The sequence below is a fragment of the Pristiophorus japonicus genome, chromosome 9, assembly GCF_044704955.1.
Source record: "Pristiophorus japonicus isolate sPriJap1 chromosome 9, sPriJap1.hap1, whole genome shotgun sequence".
In the NCBI taxonomy this organism is placed as follows: domain Eukaryota; kingdom Metazoa; phylum Chordata; class Chondrichthyes; family Pristiophoridae; genus Pristiophorus; species Pristiophorus japonicus.
In genome coordinates, this window is record NC_091985.1 from 139,156,126 (window position 1) to 139,176,575 (window position 20,450).

A 20,450-nucleotide genomic window follows, 5' to 3' on the forward strand; every position below is an offset into this window, starting at 1 on the left:
TCAGGCCTCATTTCAATGGAGCCGCTGAGGCGAGGATGTCCTCCGGCGAATAGTTGTGTGATTAGTGTTGCAACGGCCCTCAGGTAAGTGGGTTCGAGGGTCGGTCCGGGAATTGCAGAGATTGGGGGTTGGATGGTCGGGTCCGGGAATCGTGCGGTCAGGGGTCAGTTCCGGGTATTGCAGGGAAGGAGTAATTGGGGTGACAGGGAATTGGGGCCTCGGGTCTTAGGATCACAGGGCCAGGGAGTGGGTGAGGTAGATCAGGGATGGTGCCCCGAAGGGCGAAGATGGAGTGGAAGAGCAATAGCCATCATTTCCTTTAATGTAGGTGCAGGTGAAGCACTCCTGCGCCTCTCGGCTCCATATTCAGGTAAGTTACTTATCTTCTTGGTTGGGCCTATCAGGCAATCCCTAGACCTGGTTTGCCCGAGCTGTCTGCCTCAAGGCAAACTAATCTTGGAGAGGGGGCCTTCAATAGGCCCTTATTGCATATTTTTACAAATTAATTCATGGGATGTGGATGTTACTGGCAAGGTCAACATTTATTGCCCATCCCTAATTGTCCTTGAGAAGGTGGTGGTGGCCCGCCTTCTTGACACTGAAAGGCTTGTTAGGCCATTTCAGAGAGTAGTTAGAGTCAACCACATTGCTGTGGTTCTGGAGTCATATATACGCCAGAGCGGGTATGGACAGCAGGTTTCTCTCAATAATCATCATCATTGGCAGTTCCTCGAAATCGAGGAAGACTTGCTTCCATTCTAAAAATTAGTTATTAGGTGACTGAACAGTCCAATACGGAATTACAGTCTCTGTCACATATGGAACAGACAATCGTTGAAGGAAAGGGTGGGTGGGACTGGCTTGCCGCATGCTCCTTCCGCTGCCTGCACTTGATTTCTGCATGCTCTTGGCGATGAGACTCAAGGTGCTCAGCACCCTCCTGGATGCACTCCCTTCATTTAGGGCGGTCTTGGGCCAGGGACTCCCAGGTGTCGGTGGGGATGTTGCATTTTATCAAGGAGGCTTTGAGGGTGTCCTTGAAACGTTTCCTCTGCCCACCTTGGGCTCGCGTGCCGTGCAGGAGTTCCGAGTAGAGCACTTGCTTTGGGAGTCTTGTGTCAGGCATGCAAACAATATGGCCTGCCCAGCGGAGCTCGTCGAGTGTTGTTAGTGCTTCGATGCTGGAGATGTTGGCCTGTTCGAGGAAGCTAATGCTGGTGCATCTGTCCTCCCAGGGGATTTGCAGGATCTTGAGGAGACATCGTTGGTGGTATTTCTCCAGCGATTTGAGGGGTCTACTGAATAAGGTCCACGTCTCTGAGCGATACAGGAGGGCGGGTATCACTACAGCCCTGTAGACCATGAGCTTGGTGGCAGATTTGAGGACCTGATTTTAAAGAACACTCTTTTTCTCAGGCGGCTGAAGTCTGCGCTGGCACATTGGAGTCGGTGTTGAACCTCGTCGTCAATGTCTGCCCTTGTTGATAATAGGCTCCCGCAGTATGGAAAGTGGTCCATGTTGTCCAGGACCGTGCCATGGATCTTGATGACTGCACTCCAAAAGTGGTTCCTTGGCTGTAAAGCACTTTGACATCCTGAGGTGGTAAAAGGCACCTCAAAATATTAGGGATATTAGGGATGAGGATATTGTACCGGGGAGCACAAGAGCCAGAAGAGTGGGGAGTGGATGGGGACTATTCTGTCCACAACAGGCGGCGGAGGCTTCAGGCTTACGTCTCATGCATCCTGCTATGAAAAGAAGGATGTTTGATGAACATTTGATGAACGTATGTGCTATGTCCAAACATGGTGCACAGGAGCGTTATCAAACAAAATTTGACACCGAGCCACGTAAGGGTGCAGAGGAGATTTACAAGAATGTTGCCTGGACTGGAGAATTTTGGCTATGAGGAAAGATTGGATCTTTTTTCTTTGGAACAGAGGAGGTTGAGGGGAGACCTGATTGAGGTGTATAACATTATGAGGGGCCTGGATAGAGTGGATAGGAAGGACCTGTTTCCCTTGGCAGAGAGATCAATTTAAAATAATTGGGGGGAGGTATAGAGGAGATATGAGCAGAAGTTTCTTCAGCCAGAAGGTGGTAGGGGTCTGGAACTCACTGCCTGAAAGGGTTGTAGAGGAAGAAAGCCTCACCATATATAAAATATACTTGGATGTGCACTTAAAGTGCCGTAACCTACAGGGCTACGGACCAAGAGCTGGAAAGTGGGATTAGGCTGGATAGCTCTTTGTCGGCTGGCGCGGACTCGATGGGCCGAAATAGCCTCCTTCCATGCTGTAAATTTCTATGATTCTATTCTATGATGACAGCGGCCCGGGTGAACTCAACTCCCTTCATATGTGGAAACATCATAGAAGCTTTTTCCTCATTGCACACATCAATAGACTATGTGGCAGCATCATTACAATCTGTGACTGGGCCTCTCCTTCCTAAAGCAACATCTCAGGACAAGTTGGTTCCTCATCCTCAGTGGAAGAAGAGACTGCAGTCCTGAAAGTCCCTGGCAACAGGCTTGAGCGGATGCTGCAGATACTTAGGGCGAGCTTGCAGGAGACACTCTCTCTGAACTTTCAGGATCAGTGGTCACCCTGAACCTTAGTCCAGTAGCACTGGCATGGCGGGAGTCAACCCACATGATATTGCTGTCCCTCAGGATAGCAGCACATTCCAGGCCTCTGACAGAGCCTTCTGAAAGAAAATATAGGAGACAGGGCCAGGTTGCCTGGTGGTTACACAAGAGATGCAGCCCACAGTGAGTCCATCCTCAGGACCCACTTCAGTCCAACAACCTCATACCAATTCAGCAGCTAAGGACCTCTCTTAACACTAGTCTTCAGATGGCAGCCAGACAAGGTGCCGGATAGGAATACAAAGGCGGACATGGGCACCAAAAGGAAACACGGTGATGAGAAAGAATGAGCACTCCTTAATATAAAATGAATATGATGTTGCACTTTGACTTGGTTTTGTTGTTCGAGAAGCATGAGGACACGAGGTATCATGAAGTCTGGTTGAAGGATGTGGCAAATTTATTAATGGCGACCAGAAAGACAAATGTTTAGGTATGTGTAATGTCTGTAAGCTTGTAATGTTTGTAGCTCCACACTGTGGATGTGGACGTATTGTGTACTGCAACTACAGAGTTAATAATAAACAGAACCAGGCATGTTCCGGAGGCTTCCAACAGAGCTGCCTGCCATGTTAGAAGCTGTGTGTGCTGTGCTCTATGAATATATCACATTTGGCGACGAGATGAGATTTTTCGGGTGATTTAAAGTTGAAATGTTGTTGGTGAAGGATTCAGCCAGCTGACAGAGAGACTTTGGGAGCTTCTCTGACTTTGGAAAAAGCTACAAAATCCGAGGTAAAATACAGCACACTGTGTGAACAGCTAGAAATTAAAATGGCAGCACCCGCAGGTGTAATGGGACATTTGGGTGAATATTGACACGACCGGGAACGTTTTAAAGCATATGTGAGTCGGCTAGAAATGTATTTCACAGCAAATAACACAATCGAAGTTCCGGACAATGCAGTCCAGAATTAGGCAATATTGGAACGGGAGCATAGAAACATAGAAACATAGAAAATAGGTGCAGGAGTAGGCTATTTGGCCCTTTGAGCCTGCACCGCCATTCTATAAGATCATGGCTGACCATTCCCTCCTGCTTTCTCTCCATATCCCTTGATCCCCTTAGCCGTAAGGGCCATATCTAATTCCCTCTTGAATATATCCAATGAACTGGCATCAACAACTCTCTGCGGCAGGGAATTCCACAGGTTAACAACTCTCTGAGTGAAGAAGTTTCTCCTCATCTCAGTCCTAAATGGCCTACCCCTTATCCTAAGAATATGTCCCCTGGTTCTGGATTTCACCAACATCGGGAACATTCTTCCTGCATCTAACCTGTCCAGTCCCGTCAGAATCTTTTACGTTTCTATGAGATCCCCTCTCATCCTTCTAAATTCCAGTGAATAAAGGCCCTGTTGATCCAGTCTCTCCTCATACGTCAGTTCAGCCATCCCTGGAATCAGCCTGGTGAACTTTTGCTGCACTCCCTCAATAGCAAGAACATCCTTCCTCAGATTAGGAGACCAAAACTGAACACAATATTCCAGGTGAGGCCTCACTAAGGCCCTGTAGAACTGCAGTAAGACCTCCCTGCTCCTATACTCAAATCCCCTAGCTATGAAGTCCAACATACCATTTGCCTTCTTCACCGCCTGCTGTACCTGCATGCCAAATTTCAATGACTGATGAACCATGACACCCAGGTCTCGTTGCACCCCAATTTTTCCTAATCTGCCGCCATTCAGATAATATTCTGCCTTCGTGTTTTTGCCCCAAAAATGGATAACCTCACATTTATCCACATTATACTGCATCTGCCATGCATTTGCCCACTCACCCAACCTGTCCAATTCAACCTGCAGCCTCTTAGTGTCCTCCTCACAGCTCACACTGCCACCCAGTTTAGTGTCATCTGCAAACTTGGAGATATTACACTCAATTCCTTCATCTAAATCATTGATGTATATTGTAAAGAGCTGGGGTCCCAGCACTGAGCCCTGCGGCACTCTACTAGTCACTGCCTGCCATTCTGAAAAGGACCCGTTTATCCCGACACTCTGCTTCCTATCTGCGAACCAGTTTGCTATCCACGTCAGTACATTACCCCCAATACCATGCGCTTTGATTTTGCACACCAATCTCTTGTGCGGAACCTTGTCAAAAGCCTTTTGAAAGTCCAAATACACCACATCCACTGGTTCTCCCTTGTCCACTTTGCTAGTAACATCCTCAAAAAATTCCAGAAGGTTCGTCAAGCATGATTTCCCTTTCATAAATCTATGCTGACTTGGACCGATCCTGTCACTGCTTTCCAAATGAGCTGCTATTTCATCCTTAATGATTGATTCCAACATTTTCCCCACTACTGATGTCAGGCTAGCCAGTCTATAATTACCCATTTTCTCTCTCCCTCCTTTTTTAAAAAGTGGTGTTATATTAGTTACCCTCCAGTCCATGGGAACTGATCCCGAGTCGATAGACTGTTGGAAAATGATCACCAATGCATCCACTATTTATAGGGCCACTTCCTTAAGTACTCTGGGATGCAGACTATCAGGCCCCGGGGATTTATCGGCCTTCAATCCCATCAATTTCCCAAACACAATTTCCCGCCTAATAAGGATATCCTTCAGTTCCTCCTTCTCACTAGACCTACTGTCCCCTAGTACATTCGGAAGGTTATTTGTGACTTCCTTCGTGAAGACAGAACCAAGTATTTGTTCAATTGGTCTGCCATTTCTTTGTTCCCCATTATAAATTCACCTGAATCCGACTGCAAGGGACCTACATTTGTCTTCACTAATCTTTTTCTCTTCACATATTTATAGAAGCTTTTGCAGTCAGTTTTTATGTTCCCTGCATGCTTCCTCTTGTACTCTATTTTCCCCCTCTTAATTAAACCCTTCATCCTCCTCTGTTAAATTCTAAATTTCTCCCAGTTCTCAGGTTTGTTGCTTTTTCTAGCCAATTTATATGCCTTTTCCTTGGTTTTAACACTATCCTTAATTTCCCTTGTTAGCCACGGTTGAGCCATCTTCCCCGTTTTATTTTTACTCCAGACAGGGATGTACAATTGTTGAAGTTCATCCATGTGATCTTTAAATGTTTGCCATTGCTTATCCACTGTCAACCCTTTAAGTATCACTCGCCAGTCTATTCCAGCCAATTCACCCCTTATACCGTCGAAATTACCTTTCCTTAAGTTCAGGACCCTAGTTTCCGAATTAACGATGTCACTCTCCATCTTAATAAAGAATTCTACAATATTATGGTCACTCTTCCCCAAGGGGCCTCGCACAACAAGATTTCTAATTAGTCCCTTCTCATTACACATCATGCAGTCTAGGATGGCCAGCTCCCTCTAGTTGGTTCCTTGACATATTGGTCTAGAAAACCATCCCTAATACACTCCAGGAAATCCTCCTCCACCGCAATGCTACCAGTTTGGTTAGCCCAATCAATATGTAGATTAAAGTCACCCATGATAACTGCTGTACCTTTATTGCACACGTCCCTTATTTCTTGTTTGATGCTGTCCCCAATCTCACTACTATTGTTTGGTGGTTTGTACACAACTCCCACTAGCGTTTTCTGCCCTTTGGAATTCCGCAGCTCCACCCATACCGATTCCACATCATCCAGGCTAATGTCCCTCCTTACTATTGCATTAATTTCCTCTTTAACCAGCAACGCCACCCCGCCTCCTTTTTCTCTCTGCCTATCCTTCCTAAATGTTGAATACCCATGGATGTTGGGTTCCCAGCCTTGGTCACCCTCGAGCCATGTCTCCGTGATGCCAATTACATCATATCCGTTAACTTCTGCCTGCGCAGTTAATTCGTCCACCTTATTCCGAATACTCCTCTCATTGAGGCACAGAGCCTTCAGGCTTGTCTTTTTAACACACTTTGCCACTTTAGAATTTTGCTGTAATGTGGCCCTTTTTTGCCTTGGGTTTCTCTGCCCTCCACTTTTACTATTCTCCTTTCTATCTTTTGCTTCTGCCTCCATTTTATTTCCCTCTATCTCTCTGCATAGGTTCCCATCCCCCTGCCATATTAGTTTAACTCCTCCCCAACAGCACGAGCAAACACTCCCCCTAGGACATTGGTTCCAGTCCTGTCCAGATGCAGACCAGCGAGCTTTCTTCTTATCAGAAGCTGGACCAGAATTGTTTGAAACACTGATAAATCTGCTTGTGCCTGCCGAGCCAAAGGACACAAAGCTTAAAGAGATTTTAACGAAGCTGGAGCAGCACTATAACCCCAAACTGTTAGAAATTGCTGAAAGCTTTCGTTTCGGGATACGGAATCAAAATTCTGATGAAGGTATCAGTGATTACACTGTAGCATTAAAAAAGCTATCGATGCACTGTAATTTCGGAAACTTTCAAAACTGAGCATTGCGGGATCGTTTTGTTTGTGGGGTGAAAAATGATGCGATCAGAAGAAAGTTATTGACGAATGATGACTTGACTTTTGAGATTGCTTGTCAGACAGCAAGGTCGATGGTTATGGCCAAACAATACTCCCGAGAATTTCATAATAATTACAGTTGTCAGTCAACTGAGGTAAATTGCCTGCAGGTTCAAACTAAAAGACAGTGGGGGCCCAAAGTCTCAGAAACTGTAAATTCGAACAGAGCATCGAAGTCGTGCTATAGGTGCCTGGGACAACACGTTGCTCAAAGTTGCCCATACGTGAAGACAGAGTGTTTCTTCTGCAGAAAGACTGGGTGTCTTGCGAAGGCATGCCGACTGAAGGGTAAACCAGTTTTCAAAGCTATGAGTCCAGTGTTGAAAGCTATGAGTAGAAATCCCCAGATACTACATAGCATGGAAGAACAACAACAGGACGTGGAGATGTTAGAGTTACACGTCATCAGGAGCACAGTGTAACAATCAGCGATTCAAAAAGTATCAAAATCCACATAGAGGTTGCGGGATTCAAGATACCAATGGAAATCGACAGGGGTGCATCTGTGAGTGTAGTACCGGAGTCGCTATACCTCGACAAATTACGGGATTTCCCATTGGTGAAAGTCAAGATAGAGCTGCGAGGCTACTCGGGAGAGAAAATTCCTGTGGTAGGTTGTATCACCGTAGCGGTGAAATATAAGGATCAATTTCAGAACTTGCCTCTAATAGTAGTGAAAGGAGACAAGCCTGCCTGACTTGGAAGAAATTGGTTGAGATCACTGAAGCTGGATTGGAATGAGATTTTATGTGTGGAAGCGAGATTTGCATCAACGGATGACGTTATCAAGAAGTATCCGAAGGTGTTCTGCAAAAAAGGCAGTCCGATCCAAGGCTTCAAGGCGAGTGTCAGGGTACAGAAGGACACTAGATCGGTTTACTACAAGCCACGTTCTGTACCATATGTAATCAAGGAGACAGTTGAGCAAGAACTCAAAAGACTAGAGACTGAGAACATTATTTGTAAGATAGATCGATGTAATTAGGCTACACCCATTGTTGTTGTACCTAAGTTCGATGGTAAGGTAAGATTGTGTGGTGATTATAAGGTAACTGTAAACCAGGTTCTAGAGGGTAATGTCCCCAATACATTGCCGAATATAGAAGATTTGTTCACAACACTGACAGGTGGTCAGATCTTCTCAAAACTGGATCTTACGAAAGCCTACTGACAGCTTGAACTAGATGAGGAGTCCAAGTCATGTTTGACTATAAGTAATCATCTAGGCCTATATCAATTTAATACGCTACCGTTTGGAGTGTCTTCCGCCCCTGCCATATTCCATGAACCAGATTTTGCATGGTATTGAAGGGGTAGCATGTTATTTGGATGACATACTAATTTCAGCACCAAATAGGCAAATTCATAGTAACATATTGAATGAAGTCCTCAAACGGCTAGAGAAGCACAGAGTACGAGTGTCTGCTCGTAAGTGTGAGTTATTTAAAAACTCTGGAGTACTTAGGATACAGAGTAGACAAAGATGGGCTACATCCAACCATGGGAATGCTGGATGCTATAAAAAATGCACCCACTCCCAGGAATGCCACTGAACTTTGTTCATTCTTGGGTCTTTTGAACTATTATGGGAAGTTCCTACCAAATTTGGTGACAGTGAATGAAGTCTTGAAAAAACAGGTCCATTGGAAATGGTCAAAAGAATGCGATACAGCATTCAACGAATGTAAAAGCAAATTGGTAGAGAGCACCATGTTAGTTCACGATGACATATCTAAGGAGATTAAGCTAACATGTGATGCTTCTCCGTATGGAGTTGGGGCAGTGATCTCTCATGTATAACGTAGTGGGGAGGAGAGACCAATTGCTTTTGCTTCACGCACTCTCAGTGCCAGTGAGAGTAATTATGCGCAAATTGAAAGGGAAGCTTTGGCATTAATTTTTGGGGTCAAGAAGTTTCACAAATACTTGTATGGTCATAAGTTTACCATCGTTAAGGACCATAAGCCCCTAACAGCAATCCTCCATCCAAAGTCCCCAGTTCCAACATTAGCTGCAGCCCGAATGCAGAGATGGGCTTTGATTTTGTCAGCATATACATATGATATTGAATACAGACAATCTGCTGATCACAGTAATGCTGATGCAATGTCTAGATTGCCTTCCCCATCACAAGTTACACCCGATAGGGAAGAAGTGTTCTATTTTGCATACATTGATGAACTACCAGTCACAGCTGAAGAGATTGGTTGGGCAATCAAACGTGATCCAGTGATGTCAAAGGTGTATGAGTATATTGCAAATGGATGGCCAAACCAGATTACAGACAAAGATATTCATCCATTCTTCATTCATAAGAATGAATTATCAATCGATAAAGATTGTATCATGTGGGGTGCAAGAGTGGTTATACCAAATAAATTTAGGTCCAAATTATTAGGAGACCTCCATGACCAGCACCAGGGAATGTGCTTGACCAAGAGTTTTGCACACAGTTACTTATGGTGGCCAGATCTTGATAAAGATGTAGAATACATTGTGAGTCAGTGTACGACATGTCAATCGGTAAGCAAGCAACCACCACCAGTACCATTACAGCCATGGAAATGGCCTCCCAGGGTGTGGCAAAGGCTACATATAGATTTTGCTGAGTTAGAAGGACAACAATTGTTCATTGTGATTGATAGCCATTCAAAGTGGGTTTCCAATGTGGAAAATAACAACGAGTAAAACATTAGACATTTTGCGAAGATTATTTTCTTCATTTGGCCTCTCAGAAGAAATTGTTTCAGATAATGGACCACAATTTCGTTCAGAAGAATTTGCACAATTCACGAGCAAAAATGGTGTGAAACATACCAAGGTTCCACCCGACCACCCTGCTTCGAATGGTGCAGCAGAGTGCACTGTACAAATTGTAAAACGTGCCCTCGTAAAACAAATGTTAGATCCAAATCCAAAGAAACAACAGTTGTCGTTGGATCACAAATTGGCTAATTTTCTGATTACATATAGTAATACTCCTCACACAACTACTGGTAGAACACCAGCAGAGTTATTTCTCAAACGACAGCCACAAACCAGATTCTCGTTGTTAAAACCAAATTTGGCACAGTCTGTAGAAGAGACATAATTAAGACAGAAAGAGAATCATGATAGAGGTAGAGTAAAAGAGAGAAGTGTGAAATTAAACCAGAAGTTGAGAGTGACGAACCATCACCATAAATGGGTAAAGTGGTTACCAGGAAGAGTGGTGAAAATATGTGGTCCTCGCACATATTTGGTCAAGATGTTTGATAATGGACAGATTAGGTTTATTCATATTGATATTTTATCGACAGACATGGAAGGAGTTGAAGGTGGGAATGATTCAATTATTTCTGACTCATCGGGTAGTTTTGATATACCAGTAGCAAATCCTACATCCAACTGGAAACAAATCCAAGAGAAAATCAGAATGTAAGTCTGAGACCGAGTCAGGAAAACAAACAGCCTGAAGTTAGAGTGAGTTCAAATGAAAATCAAGGAAATTACATGGAGGAAAACGTTCCTCTGGATGAGCCTGATGTTGTGTTCCTAACACAGATGAGACTGCACACAGGGAGGTTAAAGTAACAGTGACCTCAGTCTTTACTCAGACACTCCAGAGTGAGGAACAGGCCTTAGGGGCCGGCTTATATACAGTGCTCCCAAGGGATGCTGGGATCCCTTGGGACTTCAGGGGATGCACTCCCTGGTGGCGGAACATGGGAGTGCATGCTTTGCAGATACACAACACCTCAAATGAGTGTAAATTCAACACCATGTTTGGAAGGTTCTGTTCAAGAGCGAAGGTATCCTCTTCAAAACAGAAAACAAGTGGTTAAGTTAAATTTGTAAATATAGGAAAAATAAGTCTTTATCCTGTGTTATGTATAAACATGCAAGTTATGTATGCTGTTTGTTATAATAACTTCTTCATTAAGGAGGGAGAAGTGTAATGTCTGTAAGCTTGTAATGTTTATAGCTCCACACTGTGGTTGTGGACGTATTGTGTACTGCAACTACAGAGTTAATGATAAACAGAGCCAGGCATGTTCTGGAGGCTTCCGACAGAGCTGCTTGCCATGTTAGAAGTTGTGTGTGCTGTGCTCTGTGAATATATCACAGTTTGGAATGATTGGAGTTGGCAGGAAGGCTGGGGAGCTGTAGTACTAGAAGTTTTCACAGGGGAGAGCTTTAATCTGAGGAGAATATATCACTGATGATGTGCCTAGGAAGTCTCCTAACAGCCAACCATGGAACAGCCATCCCAGTGCCGATCCTCATGAGGTCGATTTCCAGATTCTTCCGCCTCCCCAACATCTGGGCCCACCTCCTCTTGGAAATCCATTTTCGGTCCTTTTTGAATAGTGAACTTGTGAAGTGGACAGCAGGGAAGCATGTTACATCAGATAACTTAATAACCATGTCCTACTAACAGAGCTGCGGAATTCAATTATTTTGGGATGACTGCCAAAATGGATGAATTCCCCTGTTCTCTTGAATTGGTAACCCGTTGAGTGCAGTGCAGGATTGGTCTGGATTACATTGCATAAGTCACCGATTGCATTGAAGTTGAGAGCTGCAGTGACTTTGACAGCCATTGGCAGAGTAGTTCTGTTACGACCAGGACTGCAGGTCATCATGCTAAAGGTGGCATTTTTTTTGTCCACTTCTTCCTTAGTCAATCCAAGTTGGTCAAGGTGCAGCTCCCCACTCAGTCCCTCTGGAGCCTGTACACATCACCTCATTTTCTTTTGAGGCCAACCAATAGCCTTCTTATTTGCTGCTGTCTCACTTTCTTTTGTTCTCTTCTGTTGTCCTCCTTCTTCTCCATCAAGTTTTAAATAGTGCAATTCCCAATAGAGAAACCCATGCTGCTCGCGACCTGAGAGTCTCTGACTCTGGCAGTTTGACGTGCAGCTCAGTAGCTCTCCAAAGCTTAAAAAAACAAAATATGCGTGCAAATCTGAAATATGGACAAAAGTTGTTCAGGCAATGAGCGTTTTCAAATGGTTCACTTCTGATGGGGAGACCTGCTCCTGGAAAGGTTATGCTTCTTTTCTCTGCTTGTCAGTTATGCCAATAATAATGATGTCATATGGGGTAGAAAATGTTGAGAATTCTGAAGCTTGAACCATCCCTCTCACTTGCATGTCCATTCCAGTGAAGAAAACGGCTCCTCCAGACTGAGAATTTCATTGGAATCAAAATAGGGTGTAAAGCTGGACCCACACCCTAAAATCAATGACCTTCAAATATGAGATGCACCTGCATTATGCCTCCATCTTGTCAAAATCTTACCACCTTGCTGATTTTTGGCCCAATGATCTTTAACTTGACTTTTGATTTATATTAAAAATAAACTCTCTAACATTTAGGTGACAGTCTGACGGTGACCCCCATTGAATGGTGTCCATGGATTGTGTAAATCATTAAATTGTGATTTTCACTTGATTATACCTACCATACCTCTTAAGTCCCATGTTCCCTTGAGTTTTCACAACGTTTAAAATAAAAAATTATTTTTGACTGATTATTTGCTAAAGTACCCAACTTTTTGGGGGTCCAATTCTCAACTGCCCCCCACACCTCAACTTGCTTTCTACTTACTTTCTCCTGTTTGTTTACACGTAAAATGAAACCAGAAAAAGTAGCAATGAAAACTGACATTAATAATCCTTAAATATGAGGGATTAACATATAACAATGACAGTCAGCAGGGGGCTGCAGTACTGAGCGTGCATGGTGATAAAAGCTATGAATCTAATTTATTGTTTTTCTGCATGTAGAAATTATTGCCTTTTTGGTTAGCCTCCAATAACTGTTGTTTAATAGGATGCTTGATGGCACTGAGCACTGAGCCACATGTGAGTTTATATCTGGGTGTACAAGTTGAAAGTTTGACTTGGCAATAAATACCAAGTGGTTTAATTGATGGAAACCGCCTCCATCTCTGGAGGAGGAGAGCACTGCGACATTGACAGCAGAACAAATAAGATGCAGTGAAAAGTGCCTCAGCGTGAATCGCATCTGTCCTGCTGCATCATGACATGGTCGAGCGTAAATGAACCCCTGAGGTTTGCTCACTCAGGCGTGGTGCCACTGAAAGTTCGGAATAAATGAGGAAGGAAAAGACACATGTACACACAGACTAATTGACACAAGACGGCTCCCAGCAAATCACGTTGTCTTGGCTCAGGGAGCTAGACAGAATCATCGAAACTTACAGCATAGAAGGAGACCATTTGTGGCCTGTGCTGACCTTTTGAAAGAATAGTCGTGCAAAGTCCAACATCATTGCCTTTTGTCCATAACCCTGTAAGTTCCTCGTCCTCAAGTACCTGTCCAACTCCTTTGTAAAACTATTTATGGAATCAGCTTCTACCATCTTTTCAAGTAGAGCGTTGCAGACCCCGACAACTCTGAGTGAAAAGATTTCTCCTCATCTCCCCTCGAGATCTGTTTCCAATGATTTCGAATCTATGACCTCTAGTTACTGACCCACTTGCCTGAGGGAATATTTTTTCCCTATTCACTCTATCAAAATCTCTCATCATCTTGAAATCCTCTACTACGTCACCTCTTAACCTTCTCTGTTCCAAGGAGAACAGTCCTAACTTTTTCCACTTCTCATAACTGAAGCCCCTCATCCCTGGGAACCCCTTCTGTACCCTTTCTAAGGCTTTTACATCTTTCCTGAAGGGTGGTGTCCAGAATTGTCAACAATATTCCTGCTGAGGCCTAACCAGTAAAGTTAACCCAAGTAACCCGTATGTTTTATGGACGAGACAGGAGAGGAAATAGCTTTCACAACCTCAGGACGTCCCAAGGCGCATTGCAGCCAATTAAGTACTTTTGAAGGGGAGTCACTGTCAGAAACATGGCAGCCAAGTTGCAGACAGGAAGATCTCACAAATGTGATAATGAGCATAATCTGTTTTTAGTAATGTTAGTTGAGGGAGAAATATTGGTGAGATCTCCCCTGCTCGTCTTCAAAATAGTGCCATGGGAACTTTGACGTCCATCTGAAAGGACAAATGGGGCCTCGGTTTAACGTCTCATCCGAAACATGGAACCTCAGACAATGTAGCAGTCCCTCAGTGCTCGACTGGAGTGCCAGCCTGGACGATGTGCTGAAGTCTTTGAAGTGGGACTTGAACCCACAACAACAACAACTTGCATTTATATTGTGCCTTTAACATAGTAAAACATCCCAAAGCGTTTCACAGGAATGTTGTCAAACAAAGTTCGACACTGAGCTACGTAAGGCGACATTCGGAAAGGAAAGAGTTAGGTTTTAAGGAGCGTCTTAAAGGAGGAGAGGGAGGTAGAGGGTCAGAGAGGTTTAGGGAGGGAATTCTAGAGCTTAGGGCCCAGGCAGCTGAAGTCACGGCTGTCAATGTTGGAGCAATTAAAATCGGGGTTGCGCAAGAGGCCAGAATTGCAGAAGCACAGAGATCTCGGAGGGTTTTAGGGTTGAAAGAGGTTACAGAGATAGGGAGGGGTGAGGACATGGAGTGATTTGAAAACAGGGATGAGAATTTTAAAATTGAGATGCTCTCAATCACAACCTTCTGACTCAGAGGTGAGAGAATGCTACCCACCGAGCCACAGCTGACACCTCGCCATGTGCGTTGAAAATGCCGATGTGACTCTTTGCCTTTCTCCTCTTGGTCCTGTTTGGCTAACGTCGGTGAGATTGTAAGTCGGCACAGTTGGACGAAGCAGGTCACGCACATTGGGTGCTTTGATTCACCTGAAATTTGGAACAGCATCAGCAATGGGCTGTGTTACCGTGCCAACATTGTTTACTCTCTGCGAAGGATCAGCTCAGGAATGAGTCAGCACCCAGCATATTTGATTGGGGGTTCTGCGGCCAAATTGGGCAAAAAAAGGCACTGATCAGAATATAAATTGGGTCATTTACTTGTGCCAAATCAGTTCCAGTTTTAACGTGAGCAGCTTCAGGGAGCTAATCACGGAGTGAAACTGTAACCACAGCTCTGCTGAATCAACAAAGGAATACTATGGTGCAGTTTTCACTAATAATATCATAGGTTTAGAATGAAATGATTTAACTAAAGCTAGTTCTTCTGCACCCTTATAATAAATGTCTGCAGTATGTAATTGTACATACTTGTAATTTTTGAGACGATACAACACACCCAAATTCATTCAAGTCTTAGAATAGACTTCACTTTTGCAGCTCATTACTGTATATGGTATTCAATGCTGTAAAAACACATTGAATTGACGTCAATGCATCTTTACTCTTGTGGGCAGGCATCCTGCTGCAAGCAGTGCAAACAAACTGAATTAGATATATCTAACACTGCAGGTTTCAGTCTGGATTATGGCATTAAGTCTCAGCATGAGTCCAACATTAGGCAGCCATATGGGAAGTAAGAGAGCTGTCTTGTGTTATGAAAGAAAACAACAGTGGAAATGAAAGTCTGAGTGAGGATTTTGTGAGCAAGCAGTTGAAATCTGTAATAAAAAGAGAAATTGCTGGAAATACTCAGCAGGTCAGGCAGCATTTGTGGAGAGAGTTAATCTTTCAGGTCGATAACCTTGGATCGATAACCTTAGATATTAAGGGAATCAAGGGATATGGGGATAGTGCGGAAAAGTGGTGTTGACGTAGATCAGCCATGATCCCATTGAATGGCGGAGCAGGCTCGAGGGGCCGAATGGCATAATCCTGTTCCTAATTCTTATGTTCTATGTTCTTTCGTCAGAAATGATGTCACAGGTTTTAAGCAAGTACAGAGACAGGGAAAGGGGGAGGGGAGGAAAGAACAAAAAGGAAGGTCTGTGATAGAGCGGAGGGCAGGAGAGATTAAATGATAAAAGGGATAATGGGGTAAGGCAAAAGTAGGTGGTAATGGGACAAGTAAAGAAACAAAAGATCGGTCTAGAAGAGGTGTAAATGGGATTAGCAGAGACATCAGCAACAGCTGCCATCCACAAAAATGGGGGCAGAGTTTATGATCTGAAATTGTTGAACTCAATGTTGAGTCCAGAAGGCTGTAAAGTGCCTATTAGAAAGATGAGATGTTGTTCGTCGAGCTTCCGTTGAGCTTCATTAGAACACTATAGTAGGCCGAGGTCAGAGTGGGAGTGGAATGGGGAATTAAAATGTCAGGCGACTGGGTAGAAAACTGCACCAATATCAATGTACCAGAATAAGATTTTGGTTTACAGTTGAAATATGTATTTATTTTTTGCAACCGTACTGTTACATAAGAAAATAAGAACATAAGAAATAGGAGCAGGAGTAGGCCATTTGGCCCCTCGAGCCTGCTCCGCCATTCAATAATATCATAGCTGATCTGATCATGGACTCAGCTCCACTTCCCCGCCAGCTCCCCATAACCCTTTATTCCCTTCTCGCTCAAAAATCTGTCTATCTCCGTCTTAAATATATTCAATGACCCAGCCTCCACAGCTCTCTGGGGCAGAGAATTCCACAGATTTACAACAGAGAAGAAATTCCTCCTCATCTCAGTTTTAAATGGGCGACCCCTTATTCTGAGATTATGTCCCTTAGTTTCTCCTGTGAGTGGAAATATCCTCTCTGCATCCACCTTGTCAAGCCCCCTCATTATCTTACATGTTCGATAAGATCACCTCTCATTCTTCTGAACTCCAATGAGTAGAGGTCCAACCTACTCAACCTTTCCTCATAAGTCAACCCCCTCATCTCTGGAATCAACCTAGTGAACCTTCTCTGAACAGTAGCAAAAGAAAGGCTAATTTTGTATGAAAAAAAACAAGTGTTCACAAAATTAATGATTGAAGCTGATGTTAAAATGAAATTTCTTTTATTGCTACTTTTGGGTGTGTTCAGTGCTCTCACACTCACTGCCAGGAGCCACTCCTGAAGGAGTGCTGCTTGGAGACGTTCTGAAAAACTGCAGTGTCAGCCTCTGAGCCACTGGGAGCACAGAATGGTTGAATTTTTGTCTCTTTCACCGCTGTCATTTTATGCTTTAAACTGTGGAGTTGGTGTCGAAGATCAGCCATGATATTATTGAATGGCGGAGCAGGCTCGAGGGGCCGTATGGCCTACACCTGCTCCTATTTCTTATGTTCTAATGTAAGGGTGCAGTGAAAGAACACTGAGACAGAATTTCCAATTTACTTACACTGCTTTGGCAGCATTTAGTGGGGCGACTGGAGTGAAAAACTATTCCAGAGAGCAGTCTTGCCTTTTCCTGGATTGTCCACCAGAACAGACAGCAGACATTCTTTCCGGTCTCTCATGCATTTTCAGCAGACAGTAATAACGGAGTGACTTGCATCCAGCACTGCTAGGGCCAGAGGTGTGACCTTTATATTTCAATCTCCACCCCGAAGGAGTGCAATAGCCCAATTAGTTTGAATTTGGTTGTAGGGACGATGCTGGAAAGCATTCTAAGCGATTTGATACATGAGCACCTGAAGTGGTTTGCAATATGTTCAATGTTTTCATAAGTGATTTGAATGAGGCCATTATAGAATAATTCATAAATTAGCTAATAACACCAAAAGGTTTTCGGGAGTTTGGAATTTAGATCAAATAAGTAGAGTATGGGCTGATTTAGACATATCAGAGGAATGACCCATGTAGGGCATATGCTCTTCAATGTGAATCAATGCACTGTTATGTATTAGGGCATAGGAAACTCTAGGGTGGTGTAGGAGTACCTGCTAAAGGCTGTAGAGGAGGAGAGGGACCTGGGAATCTTAATGGATCAACTATTAAAGGTCCACAAACAAGCCATTGGGAAAGCAAATAGGATTTGGGGGTATATTGCTGGGGCAGTACAATGTAAACTTAAAAATACTGAACTTAGGCTGTACAAGGTCTCAGCATGGCTGCAATTGGAGTATTGTATCTAACGTTATCCCACGTAAATGATTGCATCTCGAGTAACTGACCTAGGCAAAGAGGAGGGTAATCAAAATGATAAAAGGAATAGATTCCTTTCAGTTGGATAAGTTATTTGAGATGGGTAGGGATGGGAGAATGAAGGACATGAGTATAAAGTGTGTAAACAAAGTGTTATATTAGATACTAGGAGGCATTTCTTTTCATAGAGAATCATCTGTTGTGTATGCATTAATAACTGACAAACTGAGCCAGGAGAAATGTAACTTAATTTAACTGTGCTTTTATACAACCCAAAATGGAGTCTCCAAACTGGCATGAATCAGCATGAATACAGCAACTGTGAATAGCTCCTGCAGGGTCCTAATGTCTGTCCAGTGAGCTGTAACAAATGATTGGAATATGAACACAACAAATTTCCCCCCTTTAAAACTACAGTCTATGTACAGACAAAGTCTTTGAGATAGCCAGGTCGTGTTCTGATGCGTTGAGACCGGCATGGAGCTTGCGCTATTTGATCAAGGTTTTCGATTAGGAAACAGAACAGTGCCTCTGTTCCATCCTGCTGGTCTGTTGGCTTGTGAGTTGGGTCAGTCTACGATCATTCCATCGAGCTCCATCATTGAGCTCGTAGGTGTGAGGGCTGAACTTTCACCGATCTGTTTTGAAGGCGAAAGTGAGGATGCAAGCTTATGACTACGGTTTGGCCGCTTAACTCTGACCCAATCTCCGTTCTTCAGTTGTGGCTTTTGAGCGTGTCGTTTTGTGTCAGTGTACGACTTCGCTTTTTGTTGGTGTTGCGAAATCTGCAATGCGAGTGTGGTTATCTTCGCGCTAGGTTTGGTTGGGGGTTTGAAAATGTCCAGTAGCCAGCGAAGATTCCGCCCAATCATAAGCTCAGCGGTTGTCTTTCCCGTTCGCGAGTGCGTTGTCGAACGGTATGTGCGGAGAATGGTTTAAACCGCTTCATCGCTTTCAAACCCTCATTGATGACACGGCTAAAACGCTCAACACCTCCGTTGCTTTGAGGATTGTACCGAGCAGTAAGGTGATACTCGATAGCATGGCGATTGAGAAAATCCACAAACTGGTCGGACACAAACTGTGGTCCAAACAGGGTGGATAAAGGTGAACCAGTGGATATACAAACATAGAAAATAGGTGCAGGAGCAGGCCATTCGGCCCTTCGAGCCTGCACCGCCATTCAATAAGATCATGGCTGATCATTCACCTCAGTACCACTTTCCTGCTTTCTCTCCATACCCCTTGATCCCCTTAACCTTAAGGGCCATATCTAACTCCCTCTTGAATATATCCAATGAACTGGCATCAACAACTCTCTGCGGCAGGGAATTCCACAGGTCAACAATTCTCTGAGTAAAGAAGTTTCTCCTCATCTCAGTCCTAAATGGCCTACCCCTTATCCTAAGACTATGTCCCCTGGTTCGGGACTTCCCCAACATCGGGAACATTCTTCCCGCATCCAACCTGTCCAGTCCCGTCAGAATCTTATATGTTTCTATGAGATCCCCTCTCATCCTTCTAAACGCCAGTGAATAAAGGCCCAGTTGATCCAGTTTCTCCTCATATGACAGCCCAGCCATCCCTGGAATCAGTCTGGTGAACCTTCACTGCACTCCCTCAATAGCAAGAACGTCCTTCCTCAGACTAGGAGACCAAAACTGAACACAATATTCCAGGTGAGGCCTCACTAAGGCCCTGTACAACTGCAGTAAGATCTCCCTGCTCCTATATTCAAATTCCCTAGCTATGAAGGCCAACATACCATTTGCCTTCTTTATCGCCTGCTGTACCTGCGTGCCCACTTTCAGTGACTGATAAACCATGACACCCAGGTCTCGTTGCACCTCCCCTTTTTCTAGTCTGCCGCCATTCAGATAATATTCTGCCTTCGTGTTTTTGCCCCCAAAATGGATAACATCACATTTATCCACATTATACTGCATCTGCCATGTATTTGCCCACTCACCTAATCTGTCCAAGTCACCCTGCAGCTTCTTAGCATCCTCCTCACAGCTCACACCGCCACCCAGTTTAGTGTCATCCGCAAACTTGGAGATATTACACTCTATTCCTTCATCCAAATCGTTAATGTATATTGTAAAGAGCTGGGGTCCCAGCACTGAGCCCTGCGGCACCCCACTAATAACTGCCTGCTATATGGTGTATTTGGACTTCCAGAAGGCATTTGACAAGGTGCCACATAAAAGGTTACTGCACAAGATAAAAGTTCAAGGGGTTGGGGGTAATATATTAGCATGGATAGAGGATTGGCTAACTAACAGAGAACAGAGTCAGGATAAATGGTTCATTTTCCGATTGGCAACCAGTAACTAGTGGGGTGCCGCAGGGATCAGTGCTGGGACCCCAACTATTTATAATCTATATTAACAAGTTAGAAGAAGGGACTGAGTGTAACGTAGCCAAGTTTGCTGATGATACAAAGATGGGAGGAAAAGCAATGTGTGAGGAGGACACAAAAAATCTGCAAAAGGGCATAGACAG